We start from the raw sequence: 27025 nt of genomic DNA, 5'->3' as shown, positions 1-27025 counted from the left end.
AAAGATCGGATCGTGACCATCGAATCGTCGGGGGAGGCATGCGCGACTTCTATGCTGAAAATGGGAGCAGGATTGGGTGACGATGCAGGCAGTCAAGCACATGCTGCCACAGCCAAACCAGGCCAGCCGATCCCACGTGGTCGCGCCACCGCCCCGAATCCGGTACCCTCCCTAACGATGGATCCTGTCCCGGCTGCCCATCTGGCCGCCGGTGTTTGCTGTTTGCCAGACAACTCACAAAGCGCTGGCTGGGCCTCCCAGCGTCAGCTCGGGTGTGCAGGCCTGGCCTCATGCTCTTGCGCCTGTGCCGTAGCTCGGGACTGGGTCGCAAGGCCCTAGCGTGACGCTGGGCTGGGAGGCGCAAGCCTGACCTTGTGCTATTGGGTCTGTGCCGCAGCCCGGTCCTGGTTCACAAGGCCCCAGCGTGACGTTGGGCCAGGCTGCTGGCACAACAACGTCAGGGCCAAGGCTGATCCGGCCCGCTTACCCGTGCCTGCGCGTGGTGGCGTTGCTACAGCGCACCAACGTGCAGGGGGTGTCAGGTCCTCGTGGATGGGTCCGAACCCGAGAGGGTCCGAACCAGACTATGTGACAGCGAGACCCCGACCCGAATTTTGGGGACCATCCTTTGGGTCCCAAGGAACGGGTCTGGGCCTCGAACCCCATTACCCTGTAAAAGTATCTCCAAACAAGATACTAAGATCAAGACCTTAATATTCTTGATAATAAACCCGACACACATGCACAATAAGAACACTTTAGAACACTTGTGCACAAAAGCACAACTCACAAAAACTCACAAATGCACAAAGGCATAAAAAATATTGGAATCACTTTATTGAGCACTTGGGCTTTGACTCAAAGCCATGAATAATACAAGAGGGGGAAGCCCTTATTTATAAGGAAGCAAAGGAGCAAAATAGGGGGCTCCCAAGAGAGTCGTTGGGAGCCCCCAACGACTCTTTGGGGAGCCTCCCTATGTGGCACAAAAAACAAAAGAGCAAAAAAGAAAAAAGAAAAAAGAAAAAAAGGAAAAAGTAAAAAAAGAAAAGGAAAAAGAAAAAGTAAAGTTACAAGCATATTCCAAAATGGAATATGCGTAAAACAGGAATTTACAGAAATACCCTTTTGGGTGGATAAGAATATATATATATATATATATATATATATACATAGTATATATGTATATGTATCTATATATATATATATGAATATAAATATATATGAGATTACAAATATCGATACATAATTTAACACCCCCCCTCAAACTTAGTGCAAGATGACCGAGAGTTTGCCAAGGAGAAAGTTGAATCTTGGGGCACATAAGGCTTTGGTGAAAAAATCTGCCAACTGATATTCTGAAGTAACATAAGGTAGATCAATGACTCTTTTTAAGTAGGCTTCACGAACATAGTGACAATCCATTTCAATGTGCTTAGTCCGCTCATGGAAAGTATGATTTTTGGCAATGTATATTGCACTCTTGTTATCACAACATAACTTAATGGGCCCTTTAATAGTGATCCCCATGTCTTCAATCTGTTGATGAATCCATACAATTTCCATGGTAGTAGTTGCCATGGCACGATATTCAGCTTCAGTCGAAGATAGAGAAACTTTTTGTTGCTTCTTACATCTCCATGATATTAAAGAATCACCTAAGAATACACAAAAACCAGTGGTGGAGTGACGGTTATTTGGGTCACCTCCCCAATCAGAGTCAGTATAATCAATTAATTTTAACTCAGAAGAGGATGACAGAAAAACTCTCTTATTAAGAGTACGCTTTAGGTATCTTACGACACGTAAGACGACACTCATGTGAATAGAAGTTGGTGCATGCTGAAACTGACTTGCCGTATTCACTGCATGTGAGATATCTGGTCTGGTAATACTTAGGTACATCAACGATCCTACAAGTTGTCTGTAGGGAGTAGGATCAGAGAGAAGAACACCATCATCAATCTTCATTTTAGCTCCTACTATAGCAGGAGTTTCATAAACTTTATCATCTGTAATACCTGACCTGTCAATAATCTCAGATGCAAGCTTAGTTTGAGACAAAAAATATCCTCTATGAGAGTATGCTACCTCAATACCCAAAAAATAAGTTAAAAATCCCAAGTCAGACATTTCAAACTTATCCTTTAAAATTGATTTTATGCTTTTAATCCCTTTAGAATCGCTTCCGGTTATAAGCATGTCATCCACATATAGAAGTAAAATAACAATCCCTGCATTAAATTTTTTAACAAACAAAGCAGTATCAGTAAAACAGGATGAAAAACCATTTTCTAACATTACAGAGTTAAACCTATCATACAAAGCCTTGGGGGCTTGTTTCATACCATAAAGTGCTTTTCGAAGGCGAAACACTTTTCCTTTAGGAGACTCCATTCCAGGAGGAGCATCCATATACACTTCTTCGTTTAGATCTCCGTTTAAAAAAGCATTCTTAACATCCATTTGATAGATGTTCCACTTGTTGATTAAGGCAACGATTATAAGACATCGGACGGTGACCATTCGAGCTACCGGGGCAAATGTCTCTTCATAATCAATCCCATATTCTTGACTATATCCTTTTTCAACTAAACGGGCTTTGTATCTCTCGAGGGACCCATCACCCTTAGGCTTAACCTTAAACACCCATCTACACCCTATTGCTTTCTTATCTTTAGGAAGGTCTTGAAATTCCCATGTCTTTGCTCTCCTTAGAGCTTTAAGTTCATTATCCATAGCGACTATCCATTCCAGACATTTTCGTGCTTCCTCGAAGTTTCTAGGTTCTATGTAAGAGTGAATGACGCTTAGACAAACTATATTTAGGTGAAAAAGACTCATATGAGATAAACCTAGAAGGGGGTTTTCTCTGTCTTTCGGTCCTACGAAGGTTTTCCTCACTTTGAGGAGTAGTCCCACTAGCATCATCATATCTTTCGAGGGCACTTCTGAAAGTATTCTTATCTCTATGAGTGTAGGTTATGGGGATCTCTATGCGGTTCCTCATTGACATGTTGATGAAACGTTGGGGGCACAGAATTGGTTTCATTATTACTTGAGTCATTTTGATTCGACTCATCATCACAAGTATCATCATCTTCAGTCAACAGATCAAACATAAAAGAATAGTCTATATTCTCGTCATTAGATTCAAATTTTTCGAAACCACTGATATTTTCCAAAAAGCTTACATTTCTGGAAATATATAGTTTATCATTTTTAATATCATAACAATGAAAACCTTTTTGAGTTTCAGAATAACCAAGAAAGGCACAAGGAATGGCCTTGGGGGAGAGTTTGTCATTTTTATCAGTAAGGACAAAACATTTACATCCAAAAACCCTTAACCTGCTATAATCAGGTTCTTTTTCGTATAATTTCTCAAATGGGGAAACCTTGTTCAAGTTTTTTGATGGGAGTCTATTTATGAGATAGACTGATGTAAGGGTTGCCTCAGCCCAGAGTCTTTTCAGAATATTTTGTGAAATGAGCAAAGTTCGTATTGTTTCAATAATATGCCTATGATTTCGTTCAGCCAACCCATTTTGTTGTGGGGTTTTAGGACAAGATTTTTGATGGAGAATACCATGATTTTCAAGATAACTTTTGAATTCATTGGAAAGATATTCGCCACCCGAATCGGTTGTAAGAATTTTTAAACTTCCATTGAATTGATTTAAAATCATCATATGAAATGTTTTAAAAATCGAGAAAACTTTATGTTTATGTTTAAGAAAATATATCCAACTAAATCTAGTGTAATCGTCCACAAAGATAACATAGTATGAGAAACCTCCTTTAGATATCACCGGAGCCGGACCCCATACATCGGAGTGAATAATTTCAAAAGATTTTGTTGTAAACATGGATCTTTGAGAAAAAGTAAGACTTTTCATTTTCCCAAGAATACATTCATTACATACAAAATTTTCATTACAAAGATGCTTAATAAAAGGCAAATAAGAGATTTTAACAATGTTGGGATGACTCAATCTCTTATGCCATACATGAATATCTTTGTTTTGAGCAACATTACAAAATTGATTCTTGGGAATTTTAAGAAAATCAACATAGTAGAGGTCTCCTCTCCTAGAGCCTTCCCCAATCAACTTCCCAGATTGGCGATCCTGTATCCAACATTTATTAGAAGAGAATTTTATATCGCAACCATAGTCCGAGAGTTGAGAAACCGAGAGTAAATTTAAGTTTAGTTTTGGTATAAGACGAATTTTTGGAATAAAGAAGTCTTGGAGTTATGTGAAATGATGCACCGGAATCTAGGAGCCAAAATGTCTTACCGAGAGAAGAGGAGGATGACATAGCGGCTCCGGAAACGCCTCCTTTGAGAAGAGGTTGAAGTGCATCTACAATTTGTTGAAGGGAAATATGCTCATTTGATGAAGAAGGTCGTTCCTCTGGTTGGGATGCTATAGCCGCGGCAAGAATTTTCTTCCATTTGGGGCAAATGGGTTTGATATGCCCGGGTTCTTTACAAAAATGGCAAGTTAATTTGCTATAGTCTCTTTTGCCATATCGATCATTTCCTCCTTGTCCTTGATTTTTGAAATGAGGAGGTTTGTAGGCCTTCATATTATTCCCGGGTCTTGACACAGCATTAACCGCTTCATAATCATTTTGAGAAGGTGCAAGAAGGATGCTAGGATTATTTTTACTAATCCCAATACGGGTTTCCTCACCACTTAGCTTAGTGATAACATCTTCAATAGAGGTAGATGTGAAGGCAGATAGAAGAGAGGACCAAATTTACTCAAATTCGGGTCTAAGACCATTTAGAAAATTGAAGAATCGATCTTCCTCTAGTTGTTTGTGTCTTAACTCGATTGCTTCTCCGCTCCATTTTGGTTCGAGCATAGCAAGCTCGTCCCAAATAGATGATAGTTCGACAAAATATTCCCGAATAGACAAATCGTTTTGTTGAAGGGTCAATGCCTTCTTTTGGAGGTAATATTTGTGAGATAAGTCCCTTGAAGTATACATTTTTTCAAGGTACAACCAAGCTTCAAAGGCCTTTTTGAACTTAATGATGTTGGCGTTGATCTTGGTTTCTACGGATGAAAAAATCCAAGACAAAATTTTGAAGTTCTTCATCTCCCACTCATCATGCCTTTTTGAATAATCTTCTAGGGCTTTTTGTCTATCTTCACATTCAAGAATCTTAATATCCCCTTTTTCTATGATTGTAAGTTTGGGTTCGGGTTCCGATATTGAACCTTGAACGTAACCCCAAAGACCTTTCCCTTTGATATGGGCTTCCATATTGCCGGCGCAAACATGATAGTTCGAACCACTAAGTTTAAAACCAAGGGAGAAGTGTGAGTCTTTTTCACCCATTAGAGATGAAAGAAGATAAAAAATAACACGTACCTCAAATGATTTTCAAATCTTTCTTGACAAAAGATGCTTCTAAAATATTGCCCGAAGGAGTTGATCCACTTTAAAACTTCAATAACTTGAAGGCACATTTTTTGAGGTACTTCAAAAATGAAGAGATGCACGATCCTCCTCCTTCAACGAGGCTCTGATACCATGTAAAAGTATCTCCAAACAAGATACTAAGATCAAGACCTTAATATTCTTGATAATAAACCCGACACACATGCACAATAAGAACACTTTAGAACACTTGTGCACAAAAGCACAACTCACAAAAACTCACAAAAACTCACAAATGCATAAAAAATATTGGAATCACTTTATTGAGCACTTGGGCTTTGACTAAAAGCCATGAATAATACAAGAGGGGGAAGCCCCTATTTATAAGGAAGCAAAGGAGCAACATAGGGGGCTCCCAAGAGAGTCGTTGGAAGCCCCCAACGGTCACATATGTGACCGTTGGAGGCTCCCCAACGACTCTTTGGGGAGCCTCCCTATGTGGCACAAAAAACAAAAGAGCAAAAAAGAAAAAAGAAAAGGAAAAAGAAAAAGCAAAGTTACAAGCATATTCCAAAATGGAATATGCGTAAAACAGGAATTTACAGAAATACCCTTTTGGGTGGATAAGAATATATATATATATATACATATATACATAGTATATATGTATATGTATCTGTATATATATGAATATAAATATATATGAGATTACAAATATCGATACATAATTTAACATACCCGACCTACCCAGTTGGGTCTGGTTCGCGGGTCGACCCGAACCAAATCCAACCTATTACTTTTCAACCCCAATTCAGATCTCCAGCCTACCCAAACCCATATCGGATCCGGACGGAGCTCCAGTTTGAATTTGAGTCGGGTCAAAACCAGACCCATTTTGTTATGGATCAAGGATCGAGTTTAAACCAGGCCTTGTCACGTCACAACTCGATCCATGATCCTGCCTATCCCACTCTGGGTTCGACAAGTAGTTTAGGACTTGACCCGATCCAGATCCAATCGGGTGAATCATCCCAGTACTACACCAACCAAGCCCAATCCATTAACCCGTCCCCAATCCAGAATCCAGTACCATACCTGACCCAATACCTGTAATAACCACAAATTTTATGCGTAAATTTGCATAATTTATGTGTTATGGACCTAGGATCCACCTTTCGGATCCATATGTAAATAATATCATATTTGAAATATATATATATATAATATAATAAATTAATAAACATTAATAAAAATATGCAAGGGATCCACAGTTGGATCCATTTGGACCCAACCTATGGATCCACTTCGCAATGGGTAGCGGGTCCAAATTGCGGATCGTAATACCCATCGAATCTGCAGCGGGTCCCGGGTTCGGACCCGAGCCACGCCCCACGTACCGTGTAAGTAACACGTTAAAAAAAAAACTAAGGATAAAGGCAACCCGATACGGGTTGCCCGATAAAAAGAGAGGGTTAGGGTTCAGAGTGAACCCTAACCCCGCAAGAAGCAAATCGTAATGGGGGAACAACATCGCGGCTGTGGAAACAACAGGCCGACCATCGACAGCAGCCTCCCGATTGCGCCCTTCACGGCGGCAGGAGCAACCGGAGCCGGCCGACCATCGTCTCGCGATAGCGGTCTCCGATCGTCGGAAAGAACATCGGAAAAGGTAGGATTTCTGCACTTTTCTTGTTTGGTGTTGATTGTATCTTGTGTGTGTTATGGGTCGGTCAAGAAAGCAAGACATTGGGTGCTCGGTCGTTCTTGGCTGCCAGGAAGCAAAAGACAGTAGATGATTTGGGAGTTTAGACTACTGGGAAAGCCCAAACCGGGTGTCTGTGCCTCGGATTTCATCTTGGGGCTGAAGCTACTGAAAAACCCCAAATCACTGATTTGGGGGTTTTCAGTTTTTTGATTTGGGGGTTTTCAGTTTTTCGATTTCGGGGGTATCCTTCTCTTTGGTTGGTTTAATAAACTTTGATTTACATTTCTAGGATCGAATCCCAATGGTTAACTCTTGATACAAAAGAAAATCGCAAATATTTTTCTGAGTTTCTTATCTGGTATTGATATTCTGTGAATGAAGAAAATGACTATACATCATCTCTACCAACAGAAAAGCTAGGACAACACCATGATCACTAGGCACATTTGTGTTTTCTATTTGGTCGTTCTTCATGATTTTGCATAGTTTAATGTTGATTACAATATATATACAAGAACTGGACCACAGACTGTGTGATTTCACTCTTAATCTTATATGAATGTTTTTTGTATTTCCTTTATTTTGAAAATCATGAGATAATTTGTCATCTGACATCATCTTCAGAAAGTATGATACATGTTTGATTAGGTGTCCTCTTCCTTTTACTGTATGAAGTGATCCTGTCTTCCTTTTTTAAAAATACCAAGGATTTATGTCTTTGAGAATAGAAAATGAGACGTCTAAGATTAGAACAGTTTGCTCTTGTTTTGGACATTGAAAGCAATCGATTCTTGCAGTTTCAAGTGCTTTCTTCCTTAAAGATTTTGAACTTGCCTTTAGTTACACATCATTTTGCACCTTTTGCCCATGCACATCTATGAAAGACTGAGCACGAAGATAAGCAGTCAGCTGCTTGCCACCATACTCTTATGAACAACTTTACTTGCTAGAAAGAGTAATTGTCTGCGTATTTTAAAAGATGGTGTTTGAAAAATATCATAATGAAACGTCAGTTATGTTTCCATGCCAGGATGATTCACCATCACTGATTCTGTTTAAGGCTTCCCTTCTATTCCCTTCAAATAGGAAACAAAAGATAGGGGGGGGGAGCCTTGTCAATCTATCTAGCAATCTTTGAACTCTGTAGTGAATGGTAAAATATAAGTAAATATGAAAATGTTATTATGCTCTGGTATCATTGAACACCACATCCACCTGGTTAAAAGGCTCCAACTTCTCATGAAAAAAGAATATCTTGCGTGATCCTATGACTTGTACATTGAAGCCTTCAATTGAGATATTTGTTGAATGGGGAAAGCAGTTTTGTTGTAAATGTGCATCGGTTTCTATTGATCTACATATAATCTGGTGGCACCTGTTGTTGGGTTAATGTTGACTTGTAGTTTTATTCATTCATACGATTTCCCGTGGGCATCTTAGTGTAATGAGAGTATATTTTTGGCCTTTGTTTGGCCTTGAAAGTCGTTTAAGAAGTATGATGGGAATTGGTGGGTAGAATTTTGATAGGTATGTGATTCGTCTGCATGTGAATGCCAACAATATGAGTGTATTATGCATAGAGATGAGTATTATTATTTTCCTCGCAGCTTAAGTACATTTTGTAAAAATATCATGAGTCTTGATATATGGATGCTCAAGCTATGCCATGATTGGAGTATGGTTCCATGGTCACACTACCACGGGTTCAGCCAGGTCAATACTCAGATCCCAGTATATGTTGAGAAACTCTGGGTTTTTGGCACAAGTTACATACATAAGTTAATTCAAAGTTAACAAATTTATGTTGATAGCTCTATCCGTTATTATATACATAAAGTTGAGTTTGAATATTTAATGGCTCATGTTAGCATGCTTGATAGTTTGTAACATGTGAAGATGTTTGATGTCTGTTAACATGTTATTTTAAAGTTTGTTTTGGGAAGTGCATACATGATATGAATGTGTGAAACCCTAAAAATTCAAGTTTTAGATTCGGGCTATGTTCATGTGTGTGGATGTTAACACATGAAAAGGTTTCCTGTGCCTACATTGATGGGACATGTTTATTTATCGTGCATTTATGAATTTGTTTTGAGTACATGTGCCTACTTGAAGTCGATGTGTGTTTAGCATGTAAAATCATGCATAAATGTTCTCATGTACTTATGAATTATGGATGAATGCATGTGTGTTAATTGATTACATAAAAGCACTTGCACGTGGATGATAAACACATGCATATGATTATGGTAACTCATGCACATTGTTAAATTGGTTTGAATGGATGTGCATTTGGAGGCATGCTGACCTCATTTCATAAATTGTAAGTTATGATTTTTGCATTCGATGCATCGATGATCTAAATGAATCATCACAGGCCTGGAGAGCCTTGAGCTTTGGTTCGCTCTTTCCTTAATTGTTTAAATGCATCACAAAAATCATATTTTATATTATTGTTCGATATTGAAAGTTTTCCACTGCACCTGCGTTGAGAAAGAGAAGAGAGAGAGAGAGAGAGAGGGAGAGAGAGATCGATTACGACTGTCACGATTTCAGTAATACGAAATCGTGACCTAAACTTGTCTATTTAAGTTTACATTACAGTATGGGTTCGGGTCTGGTGTATCCAGACCCGATAAATGTAAAAAGAGTTACATGGCCTTTACATGGATCAGTTACATGGATCGGGTCAGATCCTTTGCACCTATCGGGTCAGATCCTTTGCACCTTTTTCACCCTCCCTCAAGTTGATTATGGTTTTGGACCATGAACAACTTGCTTTTAAGCATGCAAAAGCGGTCCTTGGTTAACCCTTTGGTAAATATGTCTGCAACCTGTCTTTCAGTGTTGACAAACTCAGGCTCAATCTCTTTTTCTTCAACCTTCTGTCTCACAAAGTGTTGGTCGATCTCAATGTGCTTGGCACGACTGTGATGTACTGGATTGAATGACATGTTGATAGCACTTTGATTGTCACAGAGCAAGGTAGTGTGGGAGATCTTTTCTCCTACTTCAGTTAGAAGATGCCTGATCCATGTGACTTCGGCAGTGGCAGCAGCCATGGATCTATATTCAGCCTCAGTGCTTGATCTAACGATAGCTTTTTGTTTTGTACTGCTCCAAGAGACTAAATTTCTTTCAATGAAGGCACAATATCCTGATGTAGATCTTCGTTCGTCAGGATCTCCTGCCTAGTCTGCATCACAATATACAGTAATTTCGTGCTCGTCTTGGCCATATGACTGTGGTAAATATATCAATCCATCCCCAATAGTCCCTTTCAGATATCTAAGGATCCTCTTGACTGCTTCCATATGTTCAGTACGTGGCGCATGCATAAATTGAGACACTTGATTGACTGAATAAACAATATCAGGTCTAGTGAATGTGAGGTATTGTAACATTCTTATTATGCTACGATACCTGGTGGGGTCATCACACATATCTTCATCATGAGCGCTAAGTTTTTGATGAAGCACACTCGGAGTTCCCAGAGGTTTGCAGTCTTTCATGCCTGCCTTGCTGAGAACATATACAGTGTACTTGTGTTGAGTGAGTGTCAAGCCATGAGCCTGATTATCAACTTCTACACCAAGGAAATAGCGTAGAACTCCAAGATCTTTTATTTTGAACCTTTGACCTAATAAGTCTGCAGAGTTTCCTGTGATGATAATATCATCGACATAAATTAATAATAGAGTGGTCACAGGCGGACTTTTAAAAATAAATAATGAGTGGTCCAGCATGGAACGTGAAAATCCATGTTTCTGAATCTCTAGCGAGAAGCTATCAAACCAAGAGCGAGATGCTTGCTTCAGGCCGTAGATGACTCTTTTTAGCTTGCATACATGGGTTTTACAATTTTATTCTTGATATCCAGGGGGTTGTTCCATGTATACTTCCTCCTTCAAATTCTCATGTAAGAATGCATTTTTTACATCAAGCTGACTCAACTTCCATCCATGTTCAACAAACAGGGAAATGATGATTCGAATCGTTCCCATTCTTACAAACGGACTCAAAGTCTCATCATAGTTTTGCCCTGCTTCTTGAGTGAATCTTTTTGCTACAAGCCTTGCCTTATATCGTTCAATGGTTCCATCTGGCTTGTACTTGATTTTGTAGACCCATTTGCATCCGACAACATTTTTGTCAGGTGGTCTGGGAACAACTTCCCATGTTCCACATTCATGCAAGGCTTGCATTTCATCATTCATGGCTTCTACCCATTTCATAGAAGCGGCTGCCTGATAATACATGATGGACTCTTCGTCCTTATTGATGGCAGTTAAAAACAGTTGAAGATCCAAGGAGAAGTTGTTATAACTAACCCACCTGTCATTAGGATGTCGTATGCGGTTTGATTTTCTGGCTGCAAGAGTATGAGAAGGCGCAAGATTGGCGGCTGAGACATGATCTGAATGGCTTGATGTTGTCGGTCTCTGTCTAGAATAGACAATGCCTTTGTATCTGCCCGGTACTTCCTCTGCATTCTGTGACCCCGACGTCCCAGTGTTCTCAAACACCTCTCTTGTTGCACACAATTTGAGGAACATGCTTCATTGGAGCCAGCAAAAAGTTCTGAGCTCAGCCAAGGATAGTAAATTTCAGTTGGCATATTCGTTGTGTCAGCTCCGTGATCAAAATTTTGTTCATCAAAGACAACGTTTCTTGAGGTTCTGATGCGTTTGTTGGTGGGATCATAACACCTATATCCTTTGTAGTCATCTGCATATCCCACAAATTTGCACTTTTGGGCCTTGTCTTGAAACTTGTTTCTCAGGGACTGATCGATATGCACATAACAGACACATCCAAAAACACGCAGATCATAATAACTAGGATGAGTTCCAAAAAGACAGTGATAAGAAGACTTATTTTCCAGAACAACCATAGGCAGTCTATTTATCACATGTACGGCAGAATGGAAAGCTTCTGTCCATAGGTTGATGGGAAGATTGCTGTCATGAAGCATACTCATGGCACTTTCAACGATATGCCTGTGTTTTCGTTCAACAATTCCATTTTGTTGAGGGGTGTGAGGACAAGACACCCTTCTTCCTATTCCGTTATTTTGAAGAAAAGAAATAAAATCACGGGATGAGAATTCCCCACCTCCATCACATTGGAAAAATTGAATGGACTCAAAAAATTGATTTTTGACAAGGGAAATAAAATTTTGAAACAAAGAGAAGACTTCCGACTTATTTTTTATGAAATATATCCAAGCGTATCGAGAATAGTTATCAACAAATATTAGATAGTATTTGCTTCCAGATCTAGAGGCAATTGGGGCGGGTCCCCATACATCAGAACAAATTATCTCAAAAGGTTTTGAAGCTCTCTTATTAATGGAATGAAAAGGCAATACATGACTCTTGCAAGAAAGACAACTGAAACATTTGTGATTGTTCTCATCCCTATTGAGATTTTCTTTTGGAATGAGATTATTAGATACAAGTTTCTCAATAAAATGACTCCCACAATGTGCTAACCGACTATGCCATAAGAATGACTTATTACATTCAGAAATACTAAAAACATTAGCAAAAGAGGATGAACACGACTCTAATGAGGGCTTTGAATTTAGGTGGACAGGGCGAACAACATGACAAGGAGCTTCTTCAAAGACATACATATTGCCTCGTCTCTTTCCTTCAACGAATGTTTCCCTCGTGCGTAGGTCCTTGACCTGCACAGAGAAGGGAGTGAATTCAACTGAAGCATTATTATCATCAATAAGTTTGGAAACGGAGACAATATTTTTCTTAATGTCAGGAACATGAAGAACGTCAGAAAGAGTAAAAGTGGAATATGACATGGGAATGACAATTTTTCCAACATGAGAAACAGGATGGTGGGATCCATCTCCAGTGACAATCTTACTTTTTCCAAAATAATGAATGGGATTAGAAATCTTACCTGCATCACCTGTCACATGAGTCGTAGCCTCTGAGTCGACAAACCAAGTGCCTTCATCACTCTGCTTCAATTTCATCTCTGACAAGGCAGATATCAGCAGATCTTTAATCTCTCCACTATTTGAGAACTTCCTTTTGTTTTCTGTCTGTGGATCCTTTCCTTTATTCTCTGGATTATGCCAACAATTCGCCTTGATATGCCCCTTTTTGTTACAAAGGAAGCAAGTAGGAATGTATCTTGATCCCTGCGCATGAGCTAACGTATTTGGAGTGAGAAGCAGACCACGCCCTCCGTGTCCACTTTGCCCTTGTCCTCCTCGTCCTCGTCCTCTACCATAAGTCACTCCTGTGGCAAAAACTTCCTGAGAATTTGTGTGAATGTGAAATTCCTCAGAGAACCCTTTCAGAGTCATCTCATACTGAATCAATTTTGCTCGCAACTCATCAAAGGTAGGAAGGTCAGGGAGACACAATAGTGAAGTGACGATCATATTGTAGTCAGATCCCAATCCACTCAGAGTCTGTTGTACCATATCACTGTCACTCACCGCGCATCCTATAACTGCAAGTTGGTCTGTGATAGTCTTCATCTTGTTCAGATATTCCATGATGGTCATGGAATCTTTTCTCAGCATTTGAAATTCCCTCTTGAGAAAAACCATTCGTGCCTGCGAAACTTGTGAATATGTTTGAACCAATTTTTCCCAAAGTTGCAGAGCAGTACAATTGTCGGGAATTGCAACAAGGACCTCTTGGGATAAGGTGGAAGTGATATATGCAACCACCGACTGATCTTTCCTTTCCCAGTTGAGGTACTCTACATTCTTGACATACACAATTGAACTTACTCCTTTGTTGTCTTTTTCCTCTCTCGTAACAAATTTGAGTGGAGCGGTAGTGGTTCCATTAAGGTGACCTAAGAGACCTTGACTCCTTATAAAAGGAATGATTTGTCTCTTCCAAATCAAGAAGTTTGAGGTAGTTAACTTTTCGGAAACGAGTTGAGTGAGAAAACTTGAAGAAAGATTGGATGAAGAGGAATGAAGATCCATGAAGAAAAGAGTTTTAACAAGAAAAATGAACCCCTTTTTCTGTTACCACAGTATCCACAGAGTGCTCAGTCTGCAGCCAGAGAGGTTTGCTGATCGTCTTCCTTTTTTTTTTTTGACGACTGAGAAACTCAAAAAATTGGCGACCAGAGGCTGTCAGAAGAAGGACTGAGTTTTCTCTTCTACCTTTTGTAAGGTCAGATATTTAAGCAATAAAAAAAAAATCAGACTGTATTTTTAATGTGGAAGCAATGAGAAAAGGAAAAAAAAAAATTCAGACTGTATTTTCATTGTGGATCCCACTCGTAACAGTCAAAAGAAATATGATATGAGAAAGGACAAAAGAGAGCAAAAGGAATGAGAGTCGAATCAAAAGAGGATGTCACACAGCATGCTGGACATCAAAAGGGTTTAGAATCCCAGATTTGATGTCGCAGGTCTGCTCGAAATGCACGATCAGACTTGGATATCCAGCCCAGTAGAAGAAGGGATACGCAGAAAAGAGAAGGGATATGCAGAAAAAAAATTGAATGGGTTATAATTTAATCTTAGTGTTTCACGTGAAACAGGACATTCACGTGAAACGAGCTTTTCCCTTTCTTTGATGTACAGGGTTATCGTGAACCAAGATTCACGTGAACTCTTCGTGAACAACTTAGGGATTCACGTGAGGCGTGAATCCACTAAAAAGAAAAGAAAAGACTGAAAAAAACAGAAAAGGGAGAAAATGAGAGATGGAGATTGAGAATGGAGGTAGAGAAAAAGAAATCTGAAGTTGAAAAGAAGATGGGAGATGAACGAATCCTCAAACCTTTGATCTGTCGCACCTTTGGAATCCTCTTCAACCCCTAGATGGATCTACGCTCTGATACCATGAAAGTTTTTCTCTGCACCTGCGTTGAGAAAGAGAAGAGAGAGAGAGAGAGAGGGAGAGAGAGAGATTGATTACGGCTGTCACGATTTCAGTAATACGAAATCGTGACCTAAACTTGTGTATTTAAGTTTACATTACAGTATGGGTCCAGGTCTGGTGTATCCAGACCCGATAAATGTAAAAAGAGTTACATGGTCTTTACATTGATCAGTTACATGAATCAGGTCAGATCCTTTGCACCTTTTTCAGATATTGCACTGTTCAATGTGTTTTCACGGGCTGGAGTCTTGTGATGGTTCTCGCAGGGGTAGATGTGAGCTTTTGCCTTGTTTTTGCATGCGGAACTGCAAAACTCAATAATTGGCTTTTAATAAAAAGATAATGAATAAGAACAGTGTAATATACGTTCTGGGATATCTCATCTGGAGTATGAGAATCTTAGAGTTCCGGTCTTGGGGAGACTGTGAGGATATAAAAACTCCGTGTACTGCAATTTTGTCCCCTGAACTCGATATTGAGGTTCTTTCTCTTGGCCACGGTTTTAGGGAGAGTCCGCCACTTTACCCGGGAGTGGTGTGTTTGACACAACTGTTGTTTATGGTACCAAGGAAGTGGCACATGTGGGCGTGAGGTGTCCCTTGTGTCCCCGACATTAGATGTGGAGGTCTAATGTTCCGATGGATGGTGCGGTTTCCTGATATCGGTTGATGGCTAAGTTTGAAACCCAGTAATAAAATACAAATTGTGTGTTAAGCTACTCTGAGAACCTACTTGACCTCGGAGTTTTGTATCCGTTTGGTGTATCCGCGGACAATGATATTTAAAAGGAGGAACTTAAATTGTATGCATTTAATAGGGCATGCATATGGAAAGAAAAACTTAAGGAAAAATAATAAGATGATTCATGCATTACACATAAGTCATGCATTTTCCTGTTATGCATTAGAACATGCATATGTTATATGTTTCCTTAATTGTTATATGTTTGGTGGATGCATGATGTTTAACTTTCAATGTATGTTAAATGTCTTGTTGTACTAAAATTATAAATCATGATATGATTTAATATTTTTTTTATGCATAATGGATGTACCTTGTGATATGAATGCGTACCTGAATTATGAATTGTCATAATTGCATTCCTCTGAATAATTGTGTGGATTCATATTGTGGTTGTGATATATATATATATATATATATATATATATATATATATATATATATATATATATAAATGTTGCTATTGATGTTACCTTCCAGTTAGCTGCTGATAAATTGTTGATTGACGTAGTATAGACCTTTGTTTATTTTTGGTATATACTGAAGATCATACTTGACACCCATATCAATACTGGATTCATGATGTACCACATTAAAAGTTACGGGTTTCCTACTTAGACAGTTGTAGTCTAATTCCTATAAATTTTTAGGTGAAGAATTGAAGTTAGGAGCGGCTGCGAGAGGAGGCTTCGATCAATATTTTGGATTTACTGTTCCAGGGATAGTGTGAGAAACTCTGATCTTAATTTTCATTGATATTCAATGAAAAGAATGTTTTGGTCTTGCTCCACCTGTAATGTTTTGGAATGCTTAGCCCTATGGTATGACTGGTTTTCGCTGTATAAAAAAAAAATTCCTCAAAAAAATTGGGTTAAGATTTCGGGGCGTTACAATACCTCTACCCTAACCCAACCCATAACCCTGACCAATATTATCTCGTTCCTACCCACCTAGAGCCCGAGACCCGACCGACCCGTCTACCTTTAGTAGGACCTCTTGTCATACCGGTGCCACAACGCCGTCCACAGATGGCTCCCACCCACGGGCAAGCCAGACCAAGGCAGTTTCCAGCAGCCGCCATGCAGATTCAGCAAGGGCCGGTGCGACCTGAGCGCTGACCACCGGTCGTTGGAGTTCGTCAGCACCAGTATCCAGGCGAGCAGTACCGCGCAGAGGGTGATAAAGAAGTGTTGGATGAAGACGCCTTCTGGAATGAGTACCCTACAGGACTGGTGGAGACCCGTCAGTAGAGAGCATAAGAGCATCCCTCCACCTACGGGGTGAAGCTAGACCTTCCGGAGTTTGTAGGATGATTCAATGCAGAGTAGTTCTTCGATTGGTCCTATGCCGTTCAGTTTTTCTTCGACTACCACACTGTAGCTGAGCACCGTCGTGTCTCTCTAGCATCTACCCGGTTGAGGGGCCTAGCGCAAACATGGTGGGTTGAGCTGTAAAGGTCGAGGGAACGACAGAGACTAGAGTGCATACAGACATGGGAGGAGATGCAGAGGTTGATGCAGTCCAAGTTCGTGCCGTCGGACCACGCTAAGAGAGCCTATAAGGAGTACTTGACCCTGCGTCAAGGAACCCGTACTGTGGCGGAATACACTGTTGAGTTCTATCGTCTATCCCTGCGAGTACAGATCGAGGAGACCGCACGCCAACAGGTCACGAGGTATATTTTTGGTCTCTGTCCCACTATTTCGGATGATTTCAGTTGTGTCACAGTCAAGACATTAGATTAAGCAAGCAGTTATGCCATGAATGTTGAGGAAAAATTGAAAAGGAGGCAGGAATATAGAGTCTCCCGTAGTGACCAGCCCGATCGACCCAAGTCGAACTTCCCAACCAGGGGAGTGAGCTCCCCTAGGAAGGAAGACTCAAAGTCCACCCCTAGAGTAGATCCTAGCAAACCTGACCGGTCCAGACCCGCATACAATACCAGATCCAAAGCCAAACCTAGTGAGTCTACCATCCGTTATTTTAGGTGTCAAGAGTTAGGACATGTCGCGTCTAGGTGTCCTACCGTGAACAAGATGCCTATCTCGTCAAGCATATCGTTGAGTCAGCATCCGATAGTGAGAGTGAGGGTGAGTCATTGGTTGAGGAAGAGGATGAGAGGGAAGTCATCGAGTTCGACGACAACGTCAAAAATTTATTGTCCATCTGTCATGTTTTGACCGCACCTCGAGAGTCAACCCCTGCAAAATGGCTGTGGAACAACATTTTTAGAACCCGACGCAACTGTGAGGGTCATGCGTGTGATTTTATTATCGACACTGGTGCGTGTGAGAATATGGTTTCCGAGAGTGTCGTATCCACCTTAAACTTGAAAACAGAAAAATTGTCCCAACCATACAAGATGGCATGGTTCAAGAAAGTAAACGAGGTTCCCATCACCCAGCGTTGTTTAGTTCAGTTCTCTATGGGGAGCATTACCATGATGAGGTGTGGTGTGATGTAGCCCTTATGAGTGCGTGTCACATCCTTTTGGGTCGTCCCTAGCTGTTTGATCGCAAGACCATTCACGATGACCGTAGGAACATGTACTCCTTTATTTTTAAGGGTCATAAAATAGTCCTTCTACCTATCAAGGAGACCGATTTTCCCACTGTGGATAAGCCTAAGCGAGTTCCCAGGCTCGCAGGCCTCTCTTACCGGTCTTTCTTGAGCCATTGTCGTGAGGATGGTTATTGTTATGCCCTGGTGGCTAAGCCGTTGATGAGTACGTCTTTGTCCGTTCCTGCGGACATCGCCCCTCTTGTTGAGGAGTTTCGCGACATTATGCCAGATGACTTTCCTGATAGTCTATCTTCGATGAGGGTGGTTCAACACACCATTGATTTTGTCCCGGAATCGAGTCTCCCTAACCTCCCCCCGTATCGCATGAACCCATCAGAACATACAGAGTTGTTAAGGCAGGTTCAAGAGTTACTGCAAAAGGGTTTTATTCGTGAGAGTGTGAGCCCTTGCGCAGTACCCGCCTTGCTCACTCTTAAGAAAGATGGGTCCATGCGCATGTGTGTTGATAGTCGAGCAATCAATCGCATCACTGTCAAATACCGTTTTTCCATTCCTCGATTGGATGATATGTTGGCCGGTGCCTCTATCTTCTCCAAAATCGATTTAAAAAGTGGGTACCACCAAATCCGTATCCAAGAGGGGGATGAGTGAAAGACGACATTCAAGACACGTGATGGATTGCATGAGTGGTTAGTCATGTTATTTGGGTTATCCAATGCCCCGAGTACCTTCATGAATATGATGACCCAAATGTTGCGCCCTTGTATAGGGAAGTTTGTCGTTGTTTATTTTGATGACATTTTGATTTATAACTCGTCTTTGTCTGCTCATTTGAGTCATATGCGTCAGGTCTTAGAGATTTTAAGAAGGGAAAAGTTGTATGTCAATGCCAAAAAGTGTGAGTTTATGACGTTAAGTGTCGTATTTTTGGGTTTTATTGTGTCGTCTAATGGAGTTAAGGCGGATCCCGCCAAAGTCCGTGCAATTGTGGATTGGCCTACCCCAAAGACTATAGGAGAAATCCGTAGTTTCCATGGGTTAGCCACTTTCTACTGTCGTTTTGTGAGAAACTTCAGCACCCTCATGATCCCCATCACGGAGTGCCTAAAGGGTACTAGTTTCTATTGGACATCTGCTGCGGGAAAAACCTTCACGCTCATCAAAGAGAAAATGACTAGTGCCCTTGTCTTAGCCCTTCCTGATTTTAGCACAATCTTTGAGGTTGAGTGTGATGCCTCTAAAGTGGGAATTTGTGCAGTCTTGAGTCAGAACCGCAGACCCATTGCTTTCTTTAGTGAAAAGCTGACTCAAGCCAGGTGTCAGTACTCCACTTATGATGTTGAGTTTTATGCCGTGGTACAAGCCCTTCATTATTGGAGGCATTATCTTATTTATAAGGAGTTTGTCTTGTACACGGATCATGAGGCGTTAAAGTATTTGAATAGTCAAAAGAAGTTGAGTGCTCATCATGCCAAGTGGGTCAGTTTCTTGCAAGAGTACACATTCACTATTCGCCATCAATCGGGTACTCTGAACAAGGTAGCTGACGCACTTAGCAGGAAGAATAACCTTTTGATCATTGAGTTCGAGCAGTGCAAGGAGCTGTACCCGACAGACCCTGATTTTCATTTTTTATGGGAAGGGTGCCTCTCCCCTGATAGCACAACTGACCCACGATTTAGTATACATAACAGTTACCTTTTTCGAGGTAATAAGTTATGCGTGCCTGTATTCTCTCTTAGACTCCAATTGATTTCCAAGTTGCATGAAGGGGGACTAGCTGGGCATTTTGGACATGATAAGACATTCGCTTTGTTAGACGAATGCTACTTTTGACCCAAAATGCGCAAAGATGTTGCCAAGTTTGTTGAGAGTTGTCGAGTGTGTTAGGTATCCAAGGGTCGTCGTCAGAATAGTGGTCTGTATACTCCGTTGCCCATCCCTAAGCGACCCTGAGAACATGTGTCCATGGATTTTATTGTGGGTCTTCCCAGAACCTCGCGTCGTTTTGATTCCATCTTAGTTGTGGTTGATCGATTTTTCAAGATGGCTATCTTTGTCCCGTTTAAGTGAACCACTGATGCCTCGTTAGTAGCCTCGTACTACTTCAAGGACGTGGCCCGTTTTCATGGATTGCCTCACACGATCACCTCAGATCGTGACACGCGTTTTATGAGTCATTTTTGGAAATCGTTATGGGCCTTATTGAAAACTAAGCTCCAGTTCAGTAGTACATATTACCCGCAAACCGAAGTCGTGAACCGCACCCTAGGGAACTTATTAAGGAGTCTCATTGGAGAGAATGTCAAAACATGGGACCTAGTCTTGCCTCAAGCCGAGTTTGCATATAACAGCTCCATCAACTGGTCCACGGGCAAGTCTCCTTTTCAAGTGGTTTATGGATGGTCACTGTAATAACCTCAATTTTTGACAACTAATTATTTAAGTTTATTGGAAAATACGGGTACTTTTCTAAATTTGGGACTCGGATCCGTTACCGGATCCATAATAGAATGCGTAAATAACCCACAATGGGATATTAAAACTATACTTGTAATATTTAAATAAATAATTAATAGTATTTAAAAAAAACCCAAGTATTTAAGGTTGGATCCGTGATTGGACCCAAATGGATCCAACATGTGGATCTAAGATCTATAAAGTAGTCTTTATATCCACATCTATAATAAAACTAATAATAATAATAATAATAATAATAATAAGAAGAAGAAGAAGAAGAAATAAATAAAATTTAATTTTTTTTATTTATCCAAGGATCCATAGTTGGATCCATTCGGATCCAACTTGTGGATCCATATAGCTTGGGGTCGGGTTACGAGTCTCGGGTTTGGACCCGAGCCGCGCCCCTCTGTAAGCCCTTTTAAAGAAAGGGGCAACCCGATAAGGGTTGCCCGATAGGTCTCTAACAGAACAAGAAAGGGGCAAAAGGGGGGGTTACGCAGGGCGTAACCGAAACCCCGCGCCTCTCGGCAAGAGGGGGGGGTTGTTCGGCGATAAAAGGGAGGTGGAAGAGGGGGTCTCACCCTCTTCCCTCGTCTCTCTCTTTCCCGTCTCTCTCTCTCTCCCACTCACTCCCTGCGTGCGACGCTGGCCGATGTTGAAGTCTCCCTTGCCTCCTTCCATCCGGCGTACCTCGACAACCATCCGACGCCGTCCGGCGAAGCCAACTCCCTAGCTACTGTCACCGGCGACCTCTTTCTCTCACGGCAGCAACCCCAAACACCGATTCAAAGGTACGAGTTTTTCTTTTGGGTTAAGTGAGGAAAACGAACATGGATTCGATTTCCATGAAGTATTTTAGTGTAAAAGCATGTGGGTGAGTAAATCCAAGCATTTACTCTAGGATCCATGGATGAAATCCATGTGTATTCATTTTTTTTTTGTATGCTATTGCGGAATAATACTCGTGTAGTGGTGTTTTTACATTAAAACAGAAGGTTTGATCCATAAAAATAAAAATAAAAATTAAAATAAATTGATTTTCTTATGTATGTGTAGGCTAGTATTTCCGATCCTTATGAAAAACCCATATTAGGGATTATTAGTGCTTGTAAATCTGGAAATAAAGCCAAAAACATGGTTGAACGTATGTTATGACTAATATTTGTTTCATGACCCGGTTATGAACTTTATAAACCTGAGTATGTTTGAGTTATGCAAGCATACATGCTGTTCTGAATTTTTTTTTTTGGGATTTTGGTATGCTGTCAGCAATAAAAGAAAAAAAAACATATTTATAATGTGGGCTGTTGGCAGCAGCGGGGTGCCTGGCAGCCCAACCGAACTGGGCTCGGTTGGGGCAGCTGTCGGCCCTGCCAAGCCAACCATGGGCAGACCTATTGCAGGCCTGCCAATCGGCTGGTAAGCTTGGCAGCCTATGGCAGACATTTTACACAAGGCATTTTCTAGGCACATTCGTTGACATGTTAAACCAGAATTTTATTCTAATGTTTTTCTTATTGTTTATACGATAATAGCACATACCGTTGAATGCTTCATGTCAATTTATTCTCGAAAGACTCGTAGCAAATTTGGGATGCCCAGAATCAGTATATACATGCCTGTAACTGAGTGTTCATGTGTGTATATATGAACATGACATTTGACCCTGTAAGAAACCAACCATATACATTTGTATTTAGGTATACCAGGTATAGAATAAACCATGGTTCGCCCCTGCACATTTGAATCTGTTCGAGTTATTTATGGGCCAGTTGCCTGTAACTGTATGGAAGTTAAGCCTAGTACATTAATTTTTAGGAGAGTGGCCAATCGTGTTAGACTTGGCTCCTCGCATACAGGTGAATGGAAATGCTAACATGCTTAAGTTTATTTTGTTGTGCTTGATGGAGGTACCATTGCCTAGTTATTTTCATAGGTCATGGGAGCAACAATTCTTTTACAAAAAGGGAAATATATAGAATATGCAATTTGGAGAGGATCTGCCCAAATTTTCGTTGCTTATGAGAATAAAATATGCCAAGTGTATTAGACTTAATCATATGCACACAAAGGGATGATAATTCTTATGTCCTTAAACTTGATAAGTAATGCTTATTCGAAATTATTGTTGTAAGAGAGTGTACTTGTGCATATACCCATATGGAATTTAGATGCTTTTGCAGGGTCAAAATGGCATGGTTGTTCGTATGTTTTAATTGGATCGATTCATGAATGAACTCTTGCATTTGACACGAGTATGTACATGTCATGAAAACATGCATTTAATGTGGGTGTGTGAATTTATGCTTATGCTTATGCTTATGAAATTATTGTTTCATGCACAACTTGCATACATGAATGCGCATTGAAAAGCATGTGAAAAAAATGCATAAGTGGCATACTCTTTATGATTTTTGCTTATGAATGTAGTGATGATCAAATTAGATCATCAGGGGCTGGGTGAGCCTCGAGAACCAGTTGTTCTCTGTTTTAGTTATTTTGATGCATTGCAACAAATCAAATGTGATATTATTGTTTTACCGCACTGTTCTATGTTGTCACGGGCTGTGGTCCCGTGAAAAGCTTAGCATGCTGATGTGCAAGCTTAGGTTATTAATTCTGCATGTAAATTTGCAATGTAAAAGAGATGAATTAATAACCAAATAAAAGAAAGTAAAGAACAGTGTAATTCATTTTTCTCCTTGATGTCCCTGCTTTAGTGTGGGAATCTTGGATATTGCGGTTTGGGGGAAACCGTGAGGATACAAAAACTCCGTGTGCGTGTTGTTGCCCCTGAACCCGATATTGAGGTTCTTCTCCTGACCACGGTTTTAGGGAGAGTCCGCCACTTTTCTTGGGGGTGGAGTGTTTTGACACAGCTGTTGTTGTTTTGATATACCAATAAAGTGGCGCCAGTGGATGCTATTTTCCATGGTGTCCCCGACTTTGGATGCTGTTTTCCAAGGTTCTGATAGATGGTGATGTTTCTTGATATCGATCGATGGCTAAGTTTGGAACACGGTAATAAAATACAAATTTTGTGTGAAGCTACCCCGGGAACCCTACTTGACCTCGGGGATTGTACCTGTTTGGTGTATCCGCGGGCAATGGTAAAATAAAAAGAGGAATTTAAAGTTGTGAGCATTTAATAGGACATGCATATGGAAAGAGAGGAACTTAAATGAAAGATAATAAAGGGGTTCATGCATTGTACATAAATTATGCATATTCTTGCTATGCATTAGATTATGCATGTTTATCTGTTCCCATGGTTGTTATATGTTGATCATTGCATGATGTTGATCTCTTTTGCATTTAATTGCCTTATTGATTAAATTATAATCACTGTTACTTACTTAGTGTTCCCTCATGCTTAATGTTTATTTTATTTTTGCATGAATGGTTAATTGCCTTATAATTTGGTTATAATTGTATTCTTCTAAAATATTCCATGAATCTTATTTATGTTCTTTTTCTTATTTGATTCATTAGGAAAACCTGTACGCAGAATTCTTCGGATTTCTGACCCTCTTCTTTTATTGGTTTTTCCCAGACACAGGTGATCAGTGAAATCGACTCGTACGAGGGTCACATTTGCTTCAGACTGCTTCACTTACGGACAAAGTGACTCTACTTTTGTTTCTTTTAGTTCTTATTTCCTACAAGTTGTTATTTTACTTTTGACATTGAATATGAGACTCTTATTGATTCATTAATAAAAAAGTTTAGTTGGTTGGTTATGGATGATAAATGTAAGTTTGTTTGTAGTGTGTGGTTATCCAACTGAAATTGGAACTGTAGGGACCACAGGTCTCTGGGAAGTTTTCCGCAACTCTCTTTAAAAAAAAAAAATTCCGCATTTTTCAAAGGTATGAGTTGGGGTCGTTACAGTCACCCACTCATGTAGTAGATCTAACCCCTGTGACCAGTCTCCCAGACCCCGCCCCAGACGCGTTTGATGCCGTTGAGTACATGCATGATATTCATAAACAAGTTTGAGCCAAACTTGTTGAAAGTTACGAAGCCTACAAAGCTTTCGTAGACCAAGGTCGTCGAGATGTCCAGTTCCAAGTCGGTCAGTTAGTATGGGTTTACCTGCGTTCTGAGCATTTTTCAGTGGGTACTTATGGCAAGTTGAGTCCTAAGAAATATGACAATTTCAAAATTATTCGGCGATTAGGTCTGAATGCCTACCTCCTTGAACTACCTGAAGAATGACACATTTCGCCTATCTTCAATGTGTCTGATCTATATGCTTACTGTGGGGACAACAAGTCGTCAGAGCCGACTTCTTCCCAACCAGGGGAGAATGATGCAGAGCAGGATCGATCCAGATCCATACAGCCTGACCCAGGCAGGGGACCGGACATGCACGATGGGATTGAGTTTTGGACCCACGTAGTGGATCCGACCCAGAACATGGTACCAAGATGCAGGGATGGTGTACCCCTGCATACCTATTTTAGACGAGCACATGTTCGAGCGTCCCAGGTCCAGCAGCAACGAGAAGACATCTCGGGTCTAGGATCGGACCCGAGACCCGGATCCAGTTGACGCCTTTAAAAAAATCCTATTCTAAGGTTGCGTGGGAGCAAAGAATATTCAGATTGCAGCAGCTTTTCTTCCTTCTATTGCTTGTTCCTTTTCATTTACATTCATTCTATTGTTCAGTTGAAGTTTACATTGAAATAAAAATAAGCTTCATCGTTTTTGGTGGGCATTCTTCTTACTTTCTGCACAACGCACGACCGTAAGGGTCGTGCCCTCATCAACCGTCATCAAAGGACACGAAAGCCGATCCTCCTCGCTGCATCAACTAACTACAAATTTTTTTATTTATTTTTTGGTATAAAACATAGCTTATCATGTTTTTTAGTGTGGTCCTTGACATTTCAGGAACCTATGCATAGGACATGAGCAGAGTTGCTTGTGTACCATATCATGTTAAATTGTAAATAGTTGGGGTTGGTGGACAACAAACGAGGAAACCTTCTTGAACTTTTGAATTTCAGGCTTCCTACCAACTTGTGGGCACCAAAAGAAAATTCTTTCTTAGCCCAACAAGTATCTTCAATTTAATCTGATGGAGTTTCTGTCATTAATTCCAGTGTTGTATGATAGTAACTTCGTTCTTTATCCGTGCCTACATCATATTTATCCATAAGAAAGTGTAAGGAGGAACTGAGAAGGGGCGAATTTAAGAACAGTGGTTCAACTCTTACATAACAAAGAAAGGCAACATGCTAAAATACTTTACATATCATTGTTTGCACATCTGCTATGCGTCTGTGACTCTGTATAAATAATAATATATATATAAATAAGAAAATAAATTATTGCGGTTTGCTTTTCTTTTCACCAGCTTACCTCCAGAATTTACCACAATCAGGGTGAACTCTTAAGATGTTTGCCAGTAGGCTTATAAATCACATAGCATGACATAGCTGCATTTATAGCACTAATTTTGGGCTCAAGTTTTTTAAGGCTCCAGACTTGCCTTTTAAGCCAGTCATATGTCGAGTTCTATCGATGTTTATGCACAATAGCAGAGCCTGCCTAAGTGGATGTCATGTTTCGGACTGAATGCAATTCTTTGCTGTTTGGGACTTTTAACCTTTTTCATTTCTTTGTGGGTTAAGAAAGGATTCACCCCGGAGCTGATGTTTTCTTATATTTTTATTCCTTGTCATTTGTTTGAAAGATGTCTAAATTTCCATATCCTGTGGCAGTTGCCATTCATCAATCTGCTTCAGTGTAGCTTATTGAATTTTCTTGGTCAAGCTATTCTGCAAGATGATATGCCATTGCTCATGGTTTGAAATACATAACAACTGTCTACTTTTAGCTTTGCCTCCCATAGGGCCAATATCTTTCATTACAAAGTTATAATCTTGTTGACCTTGTTTCTTTGTGAATGCATTCAATTATGGTAGTCTATGAACCATGCCACATGGTTCCAACAACAATGAGGCAAAAAATACAGAACTGATACTACTGGAAACTGGAAAACACAGTTTCAATATTGGTCATACTTGATGCTTTGTATAGATGTTGGGACAGTGCATACTAAGATGGAGTAGAGCCGCTAATATTCCCAAAATGTGGGCTGCTATATTCTATGTACACGTATAACCTATCTACATATATATGGATTAGCCTAATATTAAACCCTTTAGTTTGTTAACTGGCAGAAATTACCAAAGCACCATTAGGTAGTGCCACTTTTAAAAATCTGTAAAATTTTATTTTATTTTTACATAACAGAAGACTTAATTTATCTCTTTTAAGTTTTACCCAGAGTTACCGGAAGCTT

General features: G+C 40.2%; 1 protein-coding gene across 3 annotated transcripts in view; it reads left to right on the top strand.

The window, feature by feature from the left end:
- The window catches only part of LOC149821481 (vacuolar protein sorting-associated protein 41 homolog), a 56120-nt gene that overhangs the window by 2308 nt on the left and 26787 nt on the right, over nucleotides 1–27025 (top strand). The window lies entirely within an intron of this gene.

The sequence above is a fragment of the Nuphar pumila genome, chromosome 12, assembly GCF_984573655.1.
Source record: "Nuphar pumila chromosome 12, dmNupPumi1.hap1.1, whole genome shotgun sequence".
In the NCBI taxonomy this organism is placed as follows: domain Eukaryota; kingdom Viridiplantae; phylum Streptophyta; class Magnoliopsida; order Nymphaeales; family Nymphaeaceae; genus Nuphar; species Nuphar pumila.
Note: the sequence above shows the minus strand (reverse complement) of the source record. Positions and strands in the feature narration are given on the sequence as shown.